This window comes from Sciurus carolinensis, chromosome 13 (genome assembly GCF_902686445.1).
Source record: "Sciurus carolinensis chromosome 13, mSciCar1.2, whole genome shotgun sequence".
Taxonomy (NCBI): Eukaryota; Metazoa; Chordata; class Mammalia; order Rodentia; family Sciuridae; genus Sciurus; species Sciurus carolinensis.
Window position 1 is genome coordinate 93,670,729 of NC_062225.1, and position 20,442 is coordinate 93,691,170.

Below are 20,442 nucleotides of genomic sequence, written 5' to 3' on the forward strand. Positions count from 1 at the left end.
GCGGTGGCCAGGAATGCAGAAGGACCACAGCTCCTTCTGTGAGGGGGCCTGTTTTTGTTTCTGTTGATCTTAGTATGAAGATACTTGGGGGTTTAAATTCCATTTTTGTCGTATTGATTCCACATGACCTGAATCGCGAGTTTTTTACCCTTCAGGGAAACTTCTGTCATCACATTCAAACACATATCGACATGAAGAAGAGAAATTAGTTCCTTCTCAGACAGGAAGAAGAGAGCTCTTCTGGGGAGGGGAAATTAAGCCAGGGGCGTGGCAGCGTTCTAAGCTCGAGGAGGCCGGAAGTATCAGGAAGGGTGTGCACACGGTGACTCCCAGCTCCGGGGCCATGACAGACAAGCATGGGAGGAGCTTAGGAGCCACCTGCTCAGTGCCCTGCTGGAGACCGCCTTGGCAGCTCTGCAGCAAGGAGAGAATGGCCAAGGGTCCATCACCCTGCTGCCCTCCGCACCCTCAGAGTGGCAAGTGGGACTTCTGGCAGGACCGGGGACCTCCCGAAGGGCAGCCCTCCAGGAGGCCAAGGAGCCTGCGCAAAGCTGGGAGCCTGGAGGAATTCGGGTTCCGCTTTGCCTCCTACAGAGCTGCTAAATTTGGAAGAACAGGGTTAGTGGCTGGAAAACGTGAATTAATGTTCCCGAGGAAGCGTCGTCTCCTTTGGCAGCCCAGTCTGCCTCGCGAACCACAAAACTCCTCACTCTGGGCCTCTTTGCTCCCAGATTCTGGGTCCTCCGTTCCTCACTCTGGGCCTCTTTGCTCCCAGATTCTGGGTCCTCCGTAGCTCCGGCTGAGGACTTAGTCCTGACGGGCCTGAGATGGCGAGCTGACCTTGAGGTGTTTGTTTGAACCTGCGGGTGCTGAGCAGCTGGGATGCAGGGGCAACTGGGGCTGGGGTGGGCACTCTGACCAGCTGCTGCATCCTGGGCGCCAGGCTCCTCTCCACCACCCTGGGGGTGGGCCTTGCAGAGGGACCAGAGTCCATGCACCTGCTTTCATTTCTACTTTTTAAAATTAAGGGACAGGCCTGTATTTAAAGGTACTTCTCTGACAAGCAGGTTCTGTGTGGTAGGTGAGCCAGGGGAGTCTCCTCTGAACCAATGCCGTGGGATGTGGGGGGCCATCCGCTCCCACCCCGTCCGTAGGAAGAGGCCCACTAACTGTTCCTTCTCTCTCTGCAGGGAAGGTCGCGGGAGGCTGTAGGGGAGGACCAGGTGTGCCCCGCCCACGCCCAGACATCGGCCCAGCGCACCCCGGCGTTCCAGGAACCACAGAGCGCGGTAGGTTCATCCCAGAGCAAAGGTGTGACTTTACAGGGTGTAAGGAGCGTTTTCTGATGGCAAGCAGGGCTTGGATACAGCAATGGTGGTTTAAAATTAGGCGAATGAGTGGAAGTTATTCTCTGCCATTTATTTCTTAATCTTCCTGGTGCTTAGATGCTTCAGTTTTATGTCATTGTTTGGTAATTAGATATGCAAGTTAAATTCATACATCAGCTGTGACTTCCTCATGTCTTCACACCAATGGGACCATCGCGTGCAGTCCAGATATTTCTGAAGCAACCAGGTCAAGCAGGCCATAGTATCCACAGTATTCTCACGGGTTTCGTGCCAAGCCCCGCCCCCTGTGGTCCTCCCGGGCCTCTGGGGGCTGCTGCCCTCCCACTCTGTCCTTCGGCTGTGGTGTAGACTGTGCCCCCCGTCCTGCTGTCTCTCCTCTCTGTCTCCATGAAGATGTCGCAGTCCCTTTAAACCCAAGGAACCTCATCTCCAAGAATTTGCCCGGAGTCCAAGCTAGCTCTGGCCCCGGGGTTTTCTTTCTCCAGGGAGGCCTGCACTTGGCAGCTGTCTGTCTCCTGAACGCCCATCCTGAGGCCTGACCATGCTGAGTCCATCTCCTGGAGGCAGGGTGGGCCTGAGGGCCTCAGACCCCGTCTGCCCTGGTTCCTGGGGCCGACCCTCAGCTGCCCCCGCCTCTGCTGGCTGCTCCGATTATGAGCAGGTAGAACTGAGAAGTACCACCCATACCAGAGATGAATGAATTCCCAGCGAGACCCGAGGAAAGAACTGACGTTCCCCCTTTACTGAGGAAAGAACTGACGTTCCCCCTTTACTGAGGAAAGAACTGACGTTCCCTCTTTACTGCACAATCGGCCGCTCAAGGCACTGGGTCTTCAGGCTCCTTTACTTTGGGGTCAATGTCAACGACTTATCTTGTGCACATTATCATTTGCGTTAATACCAGGTTGCTGGAGTGGACATTGGGTAACTGTTTCCTTAAAACAGTCAGTGCGTGCCTGTTGAGCAAAGTGGGTTGTTAGAGTGACATAGGTATAATAGGAGGTAGAGCAGTGAAGGCCCCCAGCACTGGCGCTGTGATGCCCCTGTGGAGCCCGCCCCTGCTTCTCCGGGGCCTACACCCAGAGGCGCCTCTTGCCCCGGGCGCCCTTTCGCTGTCCGCGTGTGTTCTCAGGGTGAGGTGCTCCGTTTTGTGGACGCACAGGAAAGCATGCGTCTAAGCCTGCATCGTGGGGCTGCCAGTCTGCCTTCCAAACTTAGGTTCATAGGCGATTTTAAAACCTGTTTCCTCTGGCCCGATGCTCCCCCGCTGTCGGTGGCTCCTGAGGACCGCCTGGCTGCAGAGCTGGTCCTGGCTGGGCTCTGGGAAGGCCTCCCTCTTATGTCTGCTCCCATTCTGCCTGTCGCCCACCTGCCGGCAGAGTGTCCGTGGACTTGACTTGAGGATGAGTCATCCCGTAGTGTGGACTCAGGGTTTAATGGTGAACTGCACTTTTAACATACAATCAGCTCTTAAGGCTGATTCGAAATCTTCAGCTTCCTTTCTCTCCTTTGCATGTCCAGTCAGTGTGCTCTAGGCTGCCGTGGGCACAGCTGAGTGCGAGGCAGGTGGAGGTGTGCGTGGCAGGACGTGACCCACGCTCTAGCGCTCGGTAGCGACAGTCCATGCTGTCCCTCATGCACACTGTGCACAGCACTACACAAATTCACCCTAATGCTTCCTCTCAGAGCCAGCAGGTTAACGTGGTGACTGTCATCACTCACGACACCTGACCCCACAAGTTCCACTGTCCACTGCTGAGGCCAGCTCAGCACAGCCCGCCACAGAGCACAGCACAGGACGCTTGTGGGCTGCGCAGAAGGCTGTCCATTGTGGCTGGCTTTGCGTCCTCGCTGGACATTTCCAGGAATGGGCCTCCACGGAAGGTGTCAACCCTCACCCGCTGCAGTGAGCGCCTCTGTTCTGTTAGCCTCTGGCGAGGCGTGGGACTCAGAGTCGCGTCAGTGCACATGCTTTACTGACTCAGGTTCCAGCCTATTCTGGGTGCCATGGCTAATGTCCCTTCATAGGAGAGTATTTCTGTGCTTGATGGGTGTCATCTCGTTTTCCTAAATACACAGTTAATGGTTCACTCCAGCCAAGGGGACGGCATCCTAACGGTGCTGAATTCCTACAGAGCAACATGCTGATGTCATCTGACCACACGCGTGTGCTGGTGGGGACACGCACCACCAAGAGCGTGGGCGGCCACGATTTCTTTTTAAAGCAAAAGCCAGTGTGTGCATGATTGGTGGTTTATCAGTAGAGGCCATACACACGGGGTTGCTGTGTTGTGTGACTGGCAAAAGGACCCAGGCCTGAGGCTGGGACCCTGGCGAGTCCCCCACGTGCCGACCCAGTCAGTGCTGGCTGCAACGCCCCCGCGGCTCCACCCATGGAACCAGGTGGGCTCTCGGGCGGGCTCTGTGGGGCTGGCCGTGGGCCCAGAGCTCTGCGTGCCTCTCACGTGGTGGGCAGTGGTGAGGTTCCCGCCACCTCCTGGTGTCCTGTGCTGCACCTGCGTGTGGGGACTGTGTGCCGCCAGGTAAAGGTGAGCTGGGAGACACTGCCGCCCCACTTCAGGGTGCAGCAAGGCAGAGGTCGCCTGTGAAGGGCCAGAGCTGGTGAGGGACCCGAGTCTGAGCGGCCGGCTCCTCCGCTGCCCTGGGCAGTGGTAAGTGATGCCCCTGCTCCTGGTCTCACCCCCACTAGTGTCTCAGGTGCGAGGCGGTGCTAGAGGCAAACATCCACCACCCGGTGAAGGCTGCTGTCACGTGCAGAAGTCCAGCAAGGTCCGCCAGATCCCGGCCGTGTGCCTGGAATCACTGGGATCGCCTGTTGATTCCCCGAAAGTCGTGAATCTGGTGTCTGGGGGCACAGACGCTGTGTGCTGGGCGCTCCTCAGAAGAGAGCGAGGGCACCTGCTCCTTGCCCTGGGGCAGCTGCAGCCTCTCTCCATCCCCTTGCTGGTCCTGCTGACTCCCCTGCTCCTGCTCCCCAGAGCAGTGGCCCAATGCAGCCCCAAGCTGGCACCTCAGGCCTGGCTTCTCCATACTGAGCTGCGGTCCCAGCAGGATGGCCCTGAAAGGTGGCCAGCAAAGACTTGTCCCATCTAGGAAGTCCCAAGCCATGAAACCAAGTCAGCTTCATCATGCGGACCGCTGAGGGGTGACCAGAAGTGTCCAGAGAGGCTGCACACAGCGTCCTCCCAGAGACTCCCCTCCACTGCCAGAGCCAAGTTGGGGCCACGTGAGCCAAGACCCTAAGGAGTCTCGCTGCCGCCTTGTTCCAGGGAGACAGGCTCTGGGGGGACGGGAAGCCTGGGAATGAGCTTGCAGCCCTCCTGGACGGAGCAGGTGAGGGACCAGGGGTGAGGGTCACGGCAGGCAGAGGGCCCTCTGGCCCTGGAAGCTGCTGCTGTGTCTGCCTGGCTCTGCCCCAGGGGACAATTTACCCCTTGAGCCCCAGGGTCATCCTCACTGTCTCTTTACATGAAACACAGGTGTCAAATGCACCCAAAATGTGAATGCACACCTTGTTCTTCTCCCTAGAATGTAAAGCGTCAACTCTGAAATGTCGGGGACTTTAGAGATGGTCAGTTTTAGGAATGTGAACAGACTCACCTGTCTCTGCTTAGAGAGGGCGCTGTAGTTGAAAGACGCACCTTACAGGACTTGTAGAATTTCCTTGCAGAAGTGGACACTGAAGTGGATGGATGATGGCCCTGGCCAGGTGGTGCTGTTGGAGGGAGATGGATTTGGGGCTGTTACACCCCCGTCTGCCTTTGTTCCAAGTTCTCCATACTAACTCAGGAGTCCTGGGACAGCAACCCCAGAGCACCCTCAGTCCTGAGCTGGCTGGAGGAGACCAGGCTTCTACAGGGAACACGGCGTGAGGGCCTCAGGGCTCAGGCGCCTCTGTGCAGTGGGGATGAGAGTCCTCTGGACCCCACGGGGTGCGGTGCTATGGGCCCAGAGCGGCAGCTCGTGCCACACCAAGTGTGATACTGAGTGTGCACATTAGGAGCCATGCCTGGCACAGCTGGGTCCCATGGTCAGCGCACAGAGGGGTCCTTTCCTCCTGGGAATGTCTTCAGTGGGCAAATGAGCTTTTTTGTTTGTTTCTTTCTTTCAAGATCAAGAGCCAAATTGGAATTAATTTGCTAAAGACTTTGGTGCCACTTGTTACACGGGGTGGATTTCTAAAGGTATTTTAAAAATTGTTGTAAAAATCAGTTTTTGAACTTTACTGCAGTTATGTTATGTTTTTCAGCTTCAAAGCAGGACAGGTTAATTGGCGATGGGCTCTCTCCTAGAACCACGTGTTTTCTGCTTGTGTTTTTCTGGGGCGGAGGGCCTGCAGCCGTGCTCTCCACTCCCTTGTGTGGATCCTCGATTGTCCCCTCACAGCAGAGCCCTGTGGAGACGTGGCAGCTGGCCCAGCGTGCTCTCCGACATGGGTTCAGGCCTCCCTCGCGCCTGTCCTCGGAGGAGCCAGGGGGGCCTGAGCGCCTGTATTCCCAGGGCGTGCTTCGCTGCCCGCCAGGTGGAGGTCAGACTCGGGCTGCGAGAGCTGGGGCTCTGGTCCCACCCTCCCTCCAGCAATGGAGGTCTGCACAGCCCTGGGGCCGGACGCTCTGCAGTGGAGCTGGTCTCTGCAAGGCCTGTCTCTGGTGACCGCCTGGTGGGAACCACCGCGGCAGGTGGGGCTGAGGGAGCTGGGCACTAGCCAGAGGTAGAGGAGGTAGGGCTGATGCTGCCGCCCAGTCCTGGATGCACACCTGAAGCCTGGGCTCGGGGGGCAGGCTCACGGGGGCAGACACCCGCAGGACTGCCCAGAAGGTCAGACGGGCTTGAGGTCTGGTAGAGAGGAAGGGATAGGAAGAGTGGGTAGAAAGGGGCAAAATTAGAAAAGGAAATTGCGTTTTCTCGCGCGGAGAGGGATCCAGTGGCTGCCAGTCTGCAGCGAGCGCTGCTGGTGTTCCCTTGGCCTCCCACGCTCCTTCCCCGTGGCTCCATTAGCAGGCCCTGGCCCTGCAGTGCAAGACCCCCGCACTGGGGCAAAAGAGCAGGAAGACTCAAGAGGAGAGTCACAGAGATGACGGTGTCTCCCCCGACTCTCCTCTGCTGCCTCGTCTCTGTCCTTGGTATGAGAAAGTATCTCTGCGGTCGTAAAAAGACTCGGCTAATTAACTGCCTTATCTGTAAACTCAAAAGCCTGCCTGATCCACACCCTGAGAAGCCGGGGAGTCTGATAGGAGAAGCAGGAGAGGCTTCCCCTGGGCACCTGCTGCCTGGATGGCCTCCCAGCTCCAGGGTCCGCGGGAATGCTCCGGCCCTCTGCTCACGGCAGACCTGCCCGCAGGTGCCCAGCCGTGCTCCCTATAAGCTGGGCGTTGGGGGCAGGCACCTGTCCTGCGCTCTCCATGGCTTGCTGGCATTGGATACCGATGGACCTTTGTGTAGAGAAGCCTGTCGGGAAGGAAACCTGACGGCCAGTGGGTGTGGGTGTGTGGACCCCCGGGTCTCCCAAAGACCCTCAGCAGAAGGCACAGGCAACACGATTCTGGGGGTGAAGGGAGAGGCAGGGGAGCAGGTGCCGTGGGACAATGGCTCTGGGGAACAACCAGCGTCCCAGGCGGGGAACAGACCCTGGCTCAAGTGTGGCCAGATGGCCGAGTGACTGCGGAGGACGATCCCAGGCAAGGGCGCCATGGCGTCTCAGAGCAGCAGGGCGATCGGGGACGCTGGGGTCCTGGAGGCCCCCTTGGCGGGCCAGGCTCCCGGGCAGCACTGAGTTCACTTTCTGTTTGTTTCTGTTGGGTTTGGTGTGGTGCTGGTGTTTGGGTGCGAGGACTCCGACGAGGTGGGCCCTGGGTAGCTCAGGGGAGCACGGTGGCACCCTGAGGGTATTCTGTGCACAGCAGGAGGCTGGGGAGCACCCACCCTTCCTTAAACAGGATGCGGGGACAGCGGAGCTTCCTCAGACCCCAGCCTCAGAAGTGGCTCCAGAGGACTCGAGACCAAGTCTCCAGAGCAAGACGCTCACGCTATGAAAATATACGCCAAGTTTCCACATATTGACTGTGGTTAAGTTTATTTCATGGCAAACACTCCCAGTGACATTTGAGCACTCTCAGCATTGGCCTTCTGGTCCTCCACCCTCCTTCCTTCACGCCTCCTCCTCTCCCCATCTTCATCCTCCCTCCTCCTCCCCTTCATCCCTCCTCCCCTCCCACCCTTCCCCTCCCTTTCTTCCCTCTCTCCTTCCCCTCCTCCCTCTCTCCTCCCTCCCCCTCCCCCTCCCTTTCTTCCCTCTCTCCTTCCCCTCCTCCCTCTCTCCTCCCTCCCCCTCCCCCTCCCCCTCCCTTTCTTCCCTCTCTCCTTCCCCTCCTCCCTCCCCCTCCTCCCTCCCCCTCCCCCTCCCTTTCTTCCCTCTCTCCTTCCCCTCCTCCCTCTCTCCTCCCTCCCCCTCCCCCTCCCTTTCTTCCCTCTCTCCTTCCCCTCCTCCCTCTCTCCTCCCTCCCCCTCCCCCTCCCTCTCCCTTTCTTCCCTCTCTCCTTCCCCTCCTCCCTCTCTCTCCTCCCTCCCCCTCCCCCTCCCTTTCTTCCCTCTCTCCTTCCCCTCCTCTCTCCCTCTCTCTCCTCCCTCCCCCTCCCCCTCCCCCTCCCTCTCCCTTTCTTCCCTCTCTCCTTCCCCTCCTCCCTCTCTCCTCCCCCTCCCCCTCCCTCTCCCTTTCTTCCCTCTCTCCTTCCCCTCCTCCCTCTCTCCTCCCCCTCCCCCTCCCCCCCTTTCTTCCCTCTCTCCTTCCCCTCCTCCCCTCTCTCTCCTCTTCCCCCTTCTTATTCCTACCTACCCTCTTTTCATTTCCCTTCATACAATGATAAGTATATATTTGTGTTTCAGTTCTTTATACTCATTTCATAATTATTTGGTTAGTATTGTAGGAAGTCTTTATATCATATTTTTTAATTTTAATGGAAGGCAAGAGTATTAAAATACCGAGAAGAACATGGCTGATTCTGGCCCAGGGTGGGGAGCCAGGGTAGGCAGGGCAGTGGTGCCTTGGCCTGGGAGGAGGCAGGCCAGGTGGGTTCACAGGGGACTGGCAGCTGTCCGCTGAGAGCAGAGAAGCCAAGGGGAGCTCAGGCGGGAGGCCAAGCGGGAAGGTGAGGGCACCAGCTGAGGAAGGCTCCTGCCCGGAGGCCACTGCCAGGACTGATCACAGTGTCACCCCGGTGAGGCTGAGGAAGGTCGGAGAGGCCTGGAGCAGGAGGAAAGGAGACCTGAGTCCACGGGAGCCTGGCCGGCAGGGCGAGGGGAGGCCTCCTTCTGTGGAGGGAGAGCAGGCAGCATCCTCAGCCAGGGCTCCAGGACGGGAGGAGACTGCAGCTGGAGGGGTAGTTTGGGGACCAGGACGAGGGACCACTGGCTTGGAATGGAGAAGGGGCTGGGAAGAGCCTGGGCGATGGGAGTCTTGGCTCCAGGGAGCCACGTCCACTGTAAGGCCAGGGGCTGCTAGTCCGAATTCAGGGTCCCCACAGAATTCAGGGTCCGCACAGAATTCAGGGTCCGCACAGTGCATCCTGTGAGTGTGTAAGTGTGCTAGAAGAGAGCTTTCCACCCTCCCAGTTCCGCTGAGTGCTGGTGTCTCCCTTGAAGTCCTATCTGTATCACCTAGTGAGTGAAACTCTAGAGTTATGGACTGAAACGTGTCCCCCTCATCCATGTGCAGGACCCTCGCCCCGTAGTGACCATGGGGGATGGGCTTTAAGGGGGCGACTCATGTTGAAAGTGGTCCCAGGCATGGGGCCCTGGTCCTGTGCCTTGTCAGACGAGGAAACACCAGGCCTCTGTCCCACGAGGACACAGTGCAGGTGCAACTGGAGGCAGGCGGTGGCCCACCCACGCGTGTGAACCTTGCTTTCTAAGTGCACGAAGATGCCGTTCGTCGGTGGCGCACACAGCAGGGGAGCTCCAGAGCCTCCGCAGCGTGCTCTGTCCGTGTGGCCGTGGAGCTCTGTGCGTGAGACCTCCTGGGTTCTCACTGAAACACCCACAAGCCCACTCTGGGTTCACCTGTGACCCGGCCCAGAACCACTGGGGTAGAATGAAGTAGAAAGGTCCCCTGCTGCATGACAGCCCTGCGTGTGACACTTAGTGCCTTGGGGAGACCTGCACACGCAGGCATGGAGCCTGGAGGCCGGGAACCAATTCCCACACACGTGCAGAACAGGATCTGCCTTCCCATGCGCTGGCCGTGCATGGCCACCACCTCCTCCCAAGTGGCAGGGAAGGGCAGGACAGCCATCAGACCCTCGTCACTCTTCTGGACTTGCTGAGTCCTGACGTGATGAGCTCTGTGAAACGACCAGTAGGGAAGAGATTCTGAAGGTGGCCGGTCCTGGTGTGGAGGTGGCAGGTCCTGGTGCGGAGGGGGAAGGTCCTGCTGCGAAGGTGGCCGGTCCTGCTGCGAAGGAGGCAGGTCCTGGTGCAAAGGTGGCCGGTCCTGGTGCAAAGGTGGCCAGTCCTGGTGCGAAGGTGGCTGGTCCTGCTGCGAAGGTGGCAGGTCCTGGTGCGAAGGAGGCAGGTCCTGGTGCGAAGGTGGCCAGTCCTGGTGCGAAGGTGGCTGGTCCTGGTGCGGAGGTGGCCGGTCCTGGTGCGGAGGTGGCAGGTCCTGGTGCGGAGGTGGCAGGTCCTGGTGTGGAGGTGGCAGGTCCTGGTGCGGGGACGGTCTTACTCTCTCCTGATGATGTTTGCAGCCAGCCAGCAGGTGGGGCTTCCCCAGCTGGGCGGGGACACCAGGCGCCCAGGCCTCGCCACACTTCCTGTGGTCTGACTTCTGCCTGGCTGCAGGTGGTCTGCAGGTCCTCTGTGGCCTTGCCCCCCGTGGACTTGCCCCCCGTGGACTTCCTGTGGTCTGACTTCTGCCTGGCTGCAGGCGGTCTGCAGGTCCTCTGTGGCCTCGCTGCATGTGGACTTCCTGTGGTTCTGCCTGGCTGCAGGTGGTCTGCAGGTCCTCCATGGCCTTGCCCCCCGTGGACTTGCCCCCCGTGGACTTCCTGTGGTCTGACTTCTGCCTGGCCGCAGGCGGTCTGCAGGTCCTCTGTGGCCTCGCTGCATGTGGACTTCCTGTGGTTCTGCCTGGCTGCAGGTGGTCTGCAGGTCCTCCATGGCCTTGCCCCCCATGGACTTGCCCCCCGTGGACTTCCTGTGGTCTGACTTCTGCCTGGCCGCAGGCGGTCTGCAGGTCCTCTGTGGCCTCGCTGCATGTGGACTTCCTGTGGTTCTGCCTGGCTGCAGGTGGTCTGCAGGTCCTCCATGGCCTTGCCCCCCGTGGACTTGCCCCCCGTGGACTTCCTGTGGTCTGACTTCTGCCTGGCCGCAGGCGGTCTGCAGGTCCTCTGTGGCCTCGCTGCATGTGGACTTCCTGTGGTTCTGCCTGGCTGCAGGTGGTCTGCAGGTCCTCCATGGCCTTGCCCCCCGTGGACTTGCCCCCCGTGGACTTCCTGTGGTCTGACTTCTGCCTGGCCGCAGGCGGTCTGCAGGTCCTCTGTGGCCTCGCTGCATGTGGACTTCCTGTGGTTCTGTCTGGCTGCAGGCGGTCTGCAGGTCCTCCGTGGCCTCACCCCCCGTGGACTTCCTGTGGTCTGACTTCTGCCTGGCCGCAGGCGGTCTGCAGGTCCTCCGTGGCCTTGCCCCCCGTGGACTTCCTGTGGTCTGACTTCTGCCTGGCCGCAGGCGGTCTGCAGGTCCTCTGTGGCCTCGCTGCATGTGGACTTCCTGTGGTCTGACTTCTGCCTGGCCGCAGGTTGTCTGCAGGTCCTCCATGGCCTCTCCGCCCGCGGAGCTCTACAAACCTGCAGGAGCCCTCGGGAAGGGGCTGGTCCTCTTCTGGCCTGGGCATCACCTCTTTGGGCAAACTTCAGGTCTGACAGAGGGTGTGACATAAGTGACCCATCCTGCACGTGGTAAGGACTCAAAAGCGCATTTGCACGGGAGTGAACAACGTGGTCTGTACACATCAAGCACCGTGCTGGTGACGGATGCGTGGGTCAGGCCAACATGGAGCTCCGTCTCCCGAGGTCCAGGCACTGCCTTCCAATGCTCGGCCTGCTGGTGTCAGCCGGCTTCATCACGGTGACTGAGCGCCCCAGGAGAGCAGCGTCAGAGAGCAGATGATCGTAGTCTCCGAGGTCTCAGTCCACAGGCAGCATTCCACTGCTCTGGGCTGAGGGAGGCAGAACTTCCAGGCGGAAGGGTATTTGGAGGAAACTGTCCAGAGCACGAGAGAGACGAATGGAGTGTTCTGAGCACCAGGGACAAAACAAACCCCAAAGGCCCCCAGTGACCCCCTCCCCCAGCCCCGCCCCTACCGGCCTACAGTTGGCACCCAGCTAACCCATATCAGGGGGTCAATCCACTGATTAAGTCACGACTCACTTAGCCTTTGAACTTCTTGCATTGCCTCACATGGGAGCTTTGGGGGACTCCTAACATCTAAACCACGGCGTGGTGTAACAGGCACCGTTCACCAGGCACCACAGGAAGGCCTGCGTGCTGCTCACGGTCTGGATGTGGGGAAGTCCAAGTCCAAGTGCCGCAGATCTGGTGTCTGCTGAGGGCTCCCTTCCTGGTTGGCGGGTGGCCCTTCATGTGGTATGGGATGGCGCTCTCTTCTTGGTAAGAGGGCACTGATCCCATTATGGATGCTCCACTCCTACCACTACGTCCTGGAGGCCCTGTCTCCCTGTGGCATCATATTAGTGCCATGAGATACAATTCTGGAAGAACAGCCAGTTCACAGCACACCCGTGCACACACCGATGTCTAACACGTGTGCATATGTGTATAAAGATGGTTTCTGATATTAGATTGAAAAATCCCTTTGTAGATGGAGATGAAGGACTTTATGATTTAGCATAGTGAAGGAGAGAATAGCAGACAGACTCAAAGGGGTATGTTTAGGTAAGTGGACGCACTGAGATTCTGCCTTCTTGTTGGAGGACAGTCATTCAGGCAGAGGACATGGGGATCAGAGCATCTCAGAGCCCACAGTGGTGTTTGGTTTGCTGGGATTCAGGACAGAAGGAAACGCTGATGGCTTCTGTAGAACGTCACGATGTCATAGAGCCATGAGTGCCAGGACGGGCCTCAGGCTTACTGCAGTGGGCACAGCCAGGAGTGACCACAGAGGACCCAGCTCAGGGAGGGTGACGGGGTGGCACTGGACTTCAAAAGGTGAACCTGCAGGGGCTCTCCATTCCCACTCAGAGAAAAGCAGTGGAGGGGACCCTGTCAGGAGGTGGGAGAGGAGAAGACAGGGACATCTGGTGGGAGCAGTGACCTGTGACTGTCACATCCACGATCTCCATCAACCCTCGCACAGGTCAGGAGCCGGGGATTCGATCCCCGTCTGTACAGGGAGGAGACGGAAGAAGCCCTTGTTCTGCCCAGAGTGTGATCTGCAGCTGGAGCAGAGCCAGGTGCCCTTCCTTCCCTCTGTTCAGATACGCGCAGCATGGGAATGTGTGAGTAGAAGCTTCCAGAGCAATTTGGCATTGAGGCAACGTTCAAGGGCACGGTCATTTTTAGACAACTATTTCTGTTGTATTTCTAAAACAGTCGGGCTAAAGCAATTTAACTGGATTTTTAAAACCTCATTCTCCACCATCAGTCATTTTGGAAGTAGAGTAAGACCCTGGCAGAGGCTGGTCCTGGCCTCTAGTGGCATGGAGGCTGTGAGCCGATGTGCGTGCACGGTGGGGATGAGGCGCTCCCCCTCGTCCTCCTAACAGCTAGGTGCTCCGTGGAACGCCCTCAGCAGAGAGGTGCTCTGACGGAGTTATCAGAGCGCCCTTCTTTCCACCTCGTGAATACCTATGTGCTCTGTTCCCCTCCCTACAGATTTATTTACATAATTACGTTTTACTCAGACTAATAATTAAGTGAGTCTGAATTCCCTGGACACACAGTGCTTGATCGTGGGCAGGCATGGCAACTCACAGAGAGGGAGGCCATTCTGACCAGCAAGCTCCAGTGACCTGAGGCTGGATATGCACACTGGGAAAAGGAGACCATTCTGTGCTGGGGCGGATGCTGCACAGAACTTCCCCCAGGGTCTCCTCTGTGGGCTCCCGAGTGGCCTTGACCCTGTTCCTGTGTCAGTTACACACTGCCAGTTATCCCGACACGTTTCCTTGATTGTCTGACTTTAATGTTGAACAGCGATCTTCATTCCACCCCTATTTATTTTTATGATAAAAAATTCATGAATAAATTTCACAAGGTGTAGCTTGGTGGAAATGTGGAAAATTTGACCTTAAAATAATACTTTTTGTATCTCGATTAAAGGTGTTTCTTCCCCCAACACCCTCTGTCCTTTCTTCTTTATCTTCTACAACCCCACATGGGTAGCTTCCTCACTTAATGTGCAAATAATTAGTCTACTCATCTCTCTGATTCTTTATGATAAAACATATGGAAAGGAGATTTCTGTATTGTGGGAGAGGATAGTTTCATTATTTCCATGCTTTTTACATTTCTCTTCCTTCCTTGTTAACAATGATAGAGAACATCATTTATGATTTGGAGTTCAGGAAATAAAATACTTCTATACAAAGAAGGCAGGAACATGAGTCCAGTGAATATGTGCTAACTCAAAATCAAAGATTGACCTTATATTAAACTCTATATTGTATTTTATAAGTATACGTCTACCATTTTGGAATTCTCATCTGCTGTTCCCCAAAATCTCATCCTTTATAAATATCCATTAGATCAAACCATAGATGAATTTTCGAGCTAGACATTGTGTATTCAGTTCACAAACGTGATGAGACTGAACAGCATGGGAGTTTGGGGTACTTTGTAGAGTCTCTGTTCTTGGTCCTTGTTTTAGGCAGTTTTTCCTCCGCTGTGACCAAAGGACCTGGCAAGAATAATTTTAGAGGAGGAAAAGAAGGGACTCATGGTTTCAGCGGTCTCAGTCCATAGATGGCCCACTCCACGGATTTTGGCTCAAGGTGAAGCAGACCACCATGGTGGAAGGGTGCAGTGGAGAAAGCAGCAGAGAACATGGCATCAGGAAGCAGAGAGAGAGCACCCTTCACAAGACAACGCACACCCCCTGGGTACACCCCCAGTGACCACGCCTTCGGCCATTCCCACCTGCCCACGGTCACGGCCAATGAGCCTCCATGGTCTCCGATTTTCTTTCTCAAACAGTCTAAACATCTCGGTTGCAACCCAAACCTGTGCTCCACCTGCCTGGAGGCCTTAGAACTCCTGTGCCCTCTCCAGGGGTCAGGGTCCCTGTCTGAAGTGAAGGAAAGGCCCGTGACAGGCAGGCCTCCTGTGTGGACAACCACAGCCCCCAGGCAGCGCACTGGCCAGGTCACCGACGTAGCAGTCCATGTGGCTGTGGCTGTGGGTGTCGACCCTCCACAGACCTCCTCTCCAACTTCCCTCCCAGCATCAGCTGTCCCCATTTCCCTCAGGCCTTCCGGGGTTCACAGTCTCCCACCTGGGTTCCTGGTCACTGTAGATAGCACAGGGTCCTCTTTGTGCAGTGGCACGCTTCGTCTTCCACCAGCCTGCTCTGCTGTGGCCCCACCTGCCTACCCCCAGGCACCCTGCAGCCGCCTGCAGTGTCCTCACAGGCCCCCCAGGGCACACAGGCACGGAGTAGCAGGGCCACAGTGACGCACTCCGGCTGCACCTGCTCACTAACCCGGATGCTCCCCTCACTCTCACTGCGCCTGGGTGCTCCCCTCGCTCTCACTGCGCCTGGGTGCTCCCCTCGCTCTCACTGCGCCTGGGTGCTCCCCTCGCTCTCACTGCGCCTGGGTGCTCCCCTCGCTCTCACTGCGCCTGGGTGCTCCCCTCGCTCTCACTGCGCCTGGGTGCTCCCCTCGCTCTCACTGCGCCTGGGTGCTCCCCTGACTCTCACTGCGCCTGGGTGCTCCCCTCACTCTCACTGCACCTGGGTGCTCCCCTGACTCTCACTGTGCCTGGGTACTCCCCACACTCTCACTGCACCTCAATGCCTCAGCAAGCCCCAGAATGAGCCCTTGGGGATACTAACCGGGTCCGTTGCTGTGGATGTCAAGTCCCACTGTGGGAAGACCCATGCTCCTGAGGGAGGTGCTGTGGGCTTCCTGTGTCACATGGGGAGAGCTTCTATGCAGAGGAGGCTCTTTGGGAAAGATGATGCACGTGAAGTCAGACTTTAAAGCCGTGTTCCACCTGTAGTGTCTCTGGGCTTTGCTGAGTTGTGCGGCTCCCGGGAGAATTCCATTGTTCACCCCACAGGTGCCCTCCTGTTGGAGCTGCAGGGAACACTGCCTACCTGGGTTGACTAGGGAAAGCTTGGCAGGACCCTGGAATACAGCAAGGCTGCCGAGGGCTGGGCTGCCTTTGCAGCTGCTGATCCCAGCACCCTGTGCTGGACTGTGCTCTGTGGAGGCCACATGGAGCCTGCAGTTCCAGCCCACTGGGCCCTGCAGGGTTCACCAGGCCCAAGGCAGCTGCTCGACCTCTCACATCCTGGGGTCTTTCCTCCCTCGGTGCCTCGTTAAGGTGGCAGATCCCACCACCACTGTCTAGAGGCAGCCCAGCGCTTGCTTGGTACCTATCTCAACCTGCTCTCTGTGCTTTCCTTAATCCATGCAATGCTTGCCTCACCCTGTGATGCACACACCCTTCCCACCAGCATCTCAGAGGAGGACCTAGAAGTTCAAGGGTCTGCAAGTGTACCTACAGTGGCGTGAGAGCCTGAGTTCTTTCAGGGCGGAACTCCGCAGGGCTGTTCTCTGTCACCTGCGTCCAGGAACCCCAGGGCCGTGCCTCCTAGTGGGCCTGCACTCTGGCCTGAGGCAGTGCTGCCTGCACGCGCTGCACTCTCCTGGAAGGGCTCTTTGGGTCCAGGGACTCTATGTCACTGCACTTGTAACGGCGGCCAGGTCTTGGACAACGTATTTTCAAGTACTTAATCTCATTTAATTCCGATGACAACTTTAAAGGCTGAATACCAACATCCTCATTAAAAAAGAAACACCCTGAATTTAACTACCAACATTTCGTAGAGTGATAGGCAGGAATTTGAACCCAAGTCCAAGGCTTCCAAATTTCACACTTCCGTGTTGAAGCTCTGCTCCCCTCTCTGTCTGTTCTGGGATCTTGAAGCTCTGCTCCCCTCTCTGTCTGTTCTGGGATCTGGATGTGAGCAGTGCTTTGGAAGTCAAGTTACGGTTGGTCTGTTCCTCTGTGCCCTGGAAGCATTGTGAGTGGCCCCAGGGGGTGCTAGGCGTCGCTGTCCTGACTTGTACCTCAGCACTGACCTCTCATGGCCTTCTGGCCCTGGTGGTCTGCAGCTGGCTGGGAGCCTGTGGCCACACAGGCATAGGACACACCAGGACGCTCTGTCACGCTAGGCTCCATGCTGGTGCCGTGAGAAACCAGAGCTCCGTCTGTCCAAGCCAGCTGGACCTGAATCACGGCCCTCGCCACCTCGGCAGTTCAGTGCGGCTCCGTGTGAGAGTGCTTGGCTGTGCCCTGGTACTGTCAGTGCTGACCTCTACACAAAGCCATTCACAGAGCACGGGCTTGTGAGCGTGAGTGTCACTGTGGATGGGGCTGAGGGAGGGAGCTCAGGGCGTGGGCCTCTTCATGCTGCAGGGCACTCACGGTGCCACTGCAGGCCGTGGCCAGGACCGGGACTGCTGGAGGCAGCCAGCCATCCCCAGTTGGGCTGGCATGTGACCAGGACCCAGAAACAGAGTGAGGGCATAGGCTACAACTCCAGGGTGACCCAGACGTGGCTCTGAGGCAGACGTGGGCTTTGGCATGTGCGTCAGGCGTGAGCTCCCGCCCTGCTGCCCTGTGTGCCCACGCAGCAGGCTCACCTCCTGAGCCCCACGTTTTCCAAGTGAGGAGCATGGACACTAAGGTTCCCCTCATAGAATCGCTGCAGGGGTGGACTGCACAGGGTCCACCAGCACATAGCACAGGCTCACAGGATGGCACGTGTGCCCGTCTTCCCGCCACGCCCGGCCCCAGCACGGCCGCCTTCCAGAGCCTTCAGAGCTCCAGAGCAGGATGGCCGCATCTGTCCACATCCCCAGCGGGTCACAGGGGCACACACCTCTTCTGAGCGGCCTGCCAGGCCCTGGGCTGGGGGCTGGGTCTGCTGACGAGCTGGAAGGGTGGCCCAGGGAGCGGGAGCAGCAGAGGAGGCTGCACACGCCAGGGCTGCTGCCTGGCGTCTCCCTGCCAGCGAGACGGCCACGCTGCTCCAGGGGTCGCCTGCCCGCACAGGCCACGTGTGTCTGCTCCTGCGCCGAGGTGGCCTCATCTTGCCATCCAGCCTGGGCTTGCTCGTCCTGTCCCTGTCCTGGGTGTTGAGAGAAGACAGCCTAAGGCCCAGAGCTGACAGGCGGGGGCCTGCGGACCACCCTGCCCCCTGCCCCTGCAGAGCCCTGTAAGTGCTGGGCGAGGGCTGCTCAGGGGCAGCAGTCCCTGGAGCGTCAGAGAGGGAGTCCCTCTGTCCTCCAGGAAGGCTTCAGGTCAACTCCTTCTCCAGGAGCAGGGTCCTTCTCCAAGCCATCAGTTCCCGTGGGTTTTATATTTGCAAATTTTGCCTGTTTTTCATCCTGCCTTATGGAGAAAAGTCATTTTTGTTTCCTTTGGCTGCTTTCCTCCTCCCTTGAAGAGCTGCGTTGTTCCGCACGTGCCGTGTGCATGCTGGTGGCTGTCTGATGCTCTCAGAACACAAACACTGCCCTTAGATGACCCATGACGGAAAAGTGATCCATGTTCACAAAAGCATCTTTGGTTGGACTTGGGTAGAATCTATTTGGACACACTGATGGGCTACAAAACTCAAATCAGCAAGGATGTTGCTCAGCTCGATTAGCCAGCTTTGTTGCTGCTGTGACTTAAAGATCTGACCAGAACAATTGTGGAGGAGGAAAGGTTTATTTGAGGGCTCATGGTTTCAGAGGTCTTCGTCCATGGAAGGTCGACTCCGTTCCTCTGGGTTCACAGTGGGAAAGTGTGGCGGAGGGAAGCAGCTCGCACGGTGATGATTGGAGGCAGAGAGAGAGGCCACTCTCTAGATAAAACACTACCCACAGCCACGCCCCGATTCCCACCTCCAGCCACACTCACCACTTCAATTAATCACTGATTGGATTACGACTCACAACCCAGTCACTTCTCTGAACCTTCCTGCCTTGTCTCACATATGAACTTCAGGGGACACCTCACCTCCAAGCCAGCACGTGGTCTCAGCATCCACAACTGTGTGTGCGTGTGCGAGGGCCCCGCTGCAGGGCACCACAGGCAGCCGGCAGGTCTGCGGCTTCAGGGGTCAGCACCAGGGACACAGCCAGCACAGCACCATTCCTTCATTATTTTGCCCCAAAGCTGGTGCTTCACTTATGTAGTTCACAATTTTCAGTCAGCACCTACTATGTGCCAGACACCTCCTAGTGTTGCAATTCACTGGTGGAAAGGAACCTGCCTTGCGGAGCTCCAACTGAGGGTGGCTCGGTGGCCCCTGGAGTTCCTGCCACCGGGTCCGGGTTGGCCGTTCTGCCTTGTCGTATCATGCCTCACAATCTCCCTTCACGGAAGCACTAAACATCAAGCTCCCTCTCCTTCCGTTGACTCAGGTCCCTGAGGACGTTTACAGCCTTTTCTTCTACCGGATGGAGGAGAGCTTCTTTCTGGGTGGTCCCATAGCTGGCGATGATGCTCAGCACGGCGTCCTGAGGCAGGCTCAGCCTTGTGCCCCTGCAGCAGGCCCAGGCTGCTCCTCTGCCCAAGGGCCACGTGTCAACTCACAAGCAGTTCTGGGATCTGCGCCCCTGCCTGTTGATTTGTGCGTGACCCCTGGCCTGAAGAGGCTGTGTCTCCAGCTCTGTGGCCACACAGGTGTCTCAAGGACAGTTCCCTTTCATACCCGACTCGGAGGGAGGACTGGTGCACAGCCTCCCAGGGGCTTGCTGACGGCCGTCCTAGTTCCAATGGTTCCGCTTCTACTTAACATGAGCAGATGATGCCGTTGTACTTCTAATTCAGAACACTCCTTCTTCATTTCTGATTAGGGATTATAATCAGATTTATAATGCAAATGAGCACAAGTATCAAAAGACACGTGTGTGTAAGTCCTTTAGAAATGAAGCTTTCTGTTGTGCTTTGATGGTTCCAAGTCCAATAAAATGAGAAGAAATGGTCAGAAACAAGTTGGAGGGGCTGGGACGCAGCTTGGTGATGGTGTTTGCCTAGCATGTGTGAGGCCCAGGCTCTCTCCAGCAGCACAGGAAGGGAGGAAGCAGGCTCGTAGCTGCAGATTCTACTGGAGACATGTTTGCTGGGCTGAGTTGCTGAGACAGGACACAACGGTGCTTTTTGGTGAGTGATCTGAGTCTGTGGAGCTAAAAAACAATAAAGTTTGTCTTAGAATAGTAGACTGAAATTTCAGAAAAGAGCATTTTAGCCAAATACCAAGGATGGGTTCTTGAGAGTAGAGAATTTGAGAATTTAGTGGTACTTCTCTAGAGAAACACTAGGAACGCTATCCCAAAACATATTAATATGACAAAACAGAACAAATAACCTTTCCTCACCGGGTGGAATAGCCAATCTGGTGCAGCTCAGTCACAGGTCTGAAGATCCTCTGCAGTGGGTATGCTGAACAGACTGGGAAAGAGCTTCATCATAGACATGGAATGACAGCAGACAGAAAACCTAGGGACGTGTCTTACAGGAAATTTAAATAAATCAGAGTCTGGGCATAATGTAGTAAAAATAATTCTCCAGGAAATTAGCTTCTGTAAATAGAAATACACATGTAGGATAGAAAGTAAAGAGAAATAAATCCCTAACTACCTGGGCCCAGTGCAGAGTGCTTAGCCTGGAGCCCAGAATGTGATCTTGAGAAATTGGAAGCTCGGGAACTGTGAGACGGTAAAGCACCACAGCCTGGCATCCAAGTCCTGTTAGACATTGTGACTGCTCAGTATACCCGTGGTTTTTACTTGAGATGCAGTAAAACGTCTTAGTGATTACATAGTAGCAAATGCTGAACACA

The 20,442-nt window shown here is 57.0% G+C and overlaps 1 protein-coding gene across 18 annotated transcripts in view; it reads left to right on the forward strand.

Annotated features, from left to right (window-relative positions):
- The window catches only part of Myt1l (myelin transcription factor 1 like), a 371,913-nt gene that overhangs the window by 36,414 nt on the left and 315,057 nt on the right, over positions 1-20,442 (forward strand). For all 18 annotated transcript variants that reach the window (XM_047522641.1, XM_047522639.1, XM_047522638.1 and 15 more), the window contains exon 2: positions 1,191-1,289. The gene's annotated coding sequence lies outside the window, so the exon portion shown is untranslated. The remainder of the gene's footprint in view (positions 1-1,190; positions 1,290-20,442) is intronic.